Raw genomic sequence first — 3,357 nt, forward strand, 5'->3', positions numbered from 1 at the left:
TTTTCTCCCAAACGAAGGAAACTAGAAAGAAAATTTTAAAGCCTCCTGTTAGGCCATCATCTACACGACATAGCCCTGAATTTTCCAATGCGCAGCTCTTTGCAAAAGAGAGATATTGGCAAGGAAAAGCTGTCTTGTACCTTTGCATTTTGCTCCCAAACGAAGGACACTAGAATTAAAATTTTAAAGCCTCCTGTTAGGCCATCATCTACACGATATAGCCCTGAATTTTCCAATGCGCAGCTCTTTGCAAAAGAGAGATATTGGCAAGGAAAAGCTGTCTTGTACCATTGCATTTTTCTCCCAAACGAAGGACACTAGAAAGAAAATTTTAAAGCCTCCTGTTAGACCATCATCTACACGGCATAGCCATGAATTTTCCAATGCGCAGCTCTTTGCAAAAGAGAGATATTGGCAAGGAAAAGCTGTCTTGTACCTTTGCATTTTTCTCCCAAACGAAGGACACTAGAAAGAAAATTTTAAAGCCTCCTGTTAGGCCATCATCTACACGACATAGCCCTGATTTTTCCAATGCGCAGCTCTTTGCAAAAGAGAGATATTGGCAAGGAAAAGCTGTATTGTACCATTGCATTTTTCTCCCAAACGAAGGACACTAGAAAGAAAATTTTAAAGCCTCCTGTTAGACCATCATCTACACGACATAGCCCTGAATTTTCCAATGCGCAGCTCTTTGCAAAAGAGAGATATTGGCAAGGAAAAGCTGTCTTGTACCATTGCATTTTTCTCCCAAACGAAGGACACTAGAATTAAAATTTTAAAGCCTCCTGTTAGGCCATCATCTACACGACATAGCCCTGAATTTTCCAATGCGCAGCTCTTTGCAAAAGAGAGATATTGGCAAGGAAAAGCTGTCTTGTACCATTGCATTTTTCTCCCAAACGAAGGACACTAGAAATAAAATTTTAAAGCCTCCTGTTAGGCCATCATCTACACGACATAGCCCTGAATTTTCCAAAGCGCAGCTCTTTGCAAAAGAGAGATATTGGGAAGGTAAAGCTTTCTTGTACCATTGCATTTTTCTCCCAAACGAAGGACACTAGAATTAAAATTTTAAAGCCGCCTGTTAGACCATCATCTACACGGCATAGCCATGAATTTTCCAATGCGCAGCTCTTTGCAAAAGAGAGATATTGGCAAGGAAAAGCTGTCTTGTACCTTTGCATTTTTCTCCCAAACGAAGGACACTAGAATTAAAATTTTAAAGCCTCCTGTTAGACCATCATCTACACGACATAGCCCTGAATTTTCCAATGCGCAGCTCTTTGCAAACGAGAGATATTGGCAAGGAAAAGCTGTCTTGTACCTTTGCATTTTTCTCCCAAACGAAGGACACTAGAAAGAAAATTTTAAAGCCTCCTGTTAGGCCATCATCTACACGACATAGCCCTGAATTTTCCAATGCGCAGCTCTTTGCAAAAGAGAGATATTGGCAAGGAAAAGCTGTCTTGTACCATTGCATTTTTCTCCCAAACGAAGGACACTAGAAAGAAAATTTTAAAGCCTCCTGTTAGACCATCATCTACACGACATAGCCCTGAATTTTCCAATGCGCAGCTCTTTGCAAAAGAGAGATATTGGCAAGGAAAAGCTGTCTTGTACCATTGCATTTTTCTCCCAAACGAAGGACACTAGAAAGAAAATGTTAAAGCCTCCTGTTAGGCCATCATCTACACGACCTAGCCCTGAATTTTCCAATGCGCAGCTCTTTGCAAAAGAGAGATATTGGCAAGGAAAAGCTGTCTTGTACCATTGCATTTTTCTCCCAAACGAAGGACACTAGAAAGAAAATTTTAAAGCCTCCTGTTAGACCATCATCTACACGACATAGCCCTCAATTTTCCAATGCGTAGCTCTTTGCAAAAGAGAGATATTGGCAAGGAAAAGCTGTCTTGTACCTTTGCATTTTTCTCCCAAACGATGGACACTAGAAAGAAAATTTTAAAGCCTCCTGTTAGGCCATCATCTACATGACATAGCCCTGAATTTTCCAATGCGCAGCTCTTTGCAAAAGAGAGATATTGGCAAGGAAAAGCTGTCTTGTACCTTTGCATTTTTCTCCCAAACGAAGGACACTAGAATTAAAATTTTAAAGCCTCCTGTTAGACCATCATCTACACGACATAGCCCTGAATTTTCCAATGCGCAGCTCTTTGCAAACGAGAGATATTGGCAAGGAAAAGCTGTCTTGTACCTTTGCATTTTTCTCCCAAACGAAGGACACTAGAAAGAAAATTTTAAAGCCTCCTGTTAGGCCATCATCTACACGACATAGCCCTGAATTTTCCAATGCGCAGCTCTTTGCAAAAGAGAGATATTGGCAAGGAAAAGCTGTCTTGTACCATTGCATTTTTCTCCCAAACGAAGGACACTAGAAAGAAAATTTTAAAGCCTCCTGTTAGACCATCATCTACACGACATAGCCCTGAATTTTCCAATGCGCAGCTCTTTGCAAAAGAGAGATATTGGCAAGGAAAAGCTGTCTTGTACCATTGCATTTTTCTCCCAAACGAAGGACTCTAGAAAGAAAATGTTAAAGCCTCCTGTTAGGCCATCATCTACACGACCTAGCCCTGAATTTTCCAATGCGCAGCTCTTTGCAAAAGAGAGATATTGGCAAGGAAAAGCTGTCTTGTACCATTGCATTTTTCTCCCAAACGAAGGACACTAGAAAGAAAATTTTAAAGCCTCCTGTTAGACCATCATCTACACGACATAGCCCTGAATTTTCCAATGCGCAGCTCTTTGCAAAAGAGAGATATTGGCAAGGAAAAGCTGTCTTGTACCATTGCATTTTTCTCCCAAACGAAGGACACTAGAATTAAAATTTTAAAGCCTCCTGTTAGGCCATCATCTACACGATATAGCCCTGAATTTTCCAATGCGCAGCTCTTTGCAAACGAGAGATATTGGCAAGGAAAAGCTGTCTTGTACCTTTGCATTTTTCTCCCAAACGAAGGACACTAGAAAGAAAATTTTAAAGCCTCCTGTTAGGCCATCATCTACACGACATAGCCCTGAATTTCCCAATGCGCAGCTCTTTGCAAAAGAGAGATATTGGCAAGGAAAAGCTGTCTTGTACCATTGCATTTTTCTCCCAAACGAAGGACACTAGAAAGAAAATTTTAAAGCCTCCTGTTAGACCATCATCTACACGACATAGCCCTGAATTTTCCAATGCGCAGCTCTTTGCAAAAGAGAGATATTGGCAAGGAAAAGCTGTCTTGTACCATTGCATTTTTCTCCCAAACGAAGGACACTAGAAAGAAAATGTTAAAGCCTCCTGTTAGGCCATCATCTACACGACCTAGCCCTGAATTTTCCAATGCGCAGCTCTTT

Source organism: Pseudophryne corroboree, unplaced genomic scaffold (genome assembly GCF_028390025.1).
Source record: "Pseudophryne corroboree isolate aPseCor3 unplaced genomic scaffold, aPseCor3.hap2 scaffold_469, whole genome shotgun sequence".
NCBI classification, from domain to species: domain Eukaryota; kingdom Metazoa; phylum Chordata; class Amphibia; order Anura; family Myobatrachidae; genus Pseudophryne; species Pseudophryne corroboree.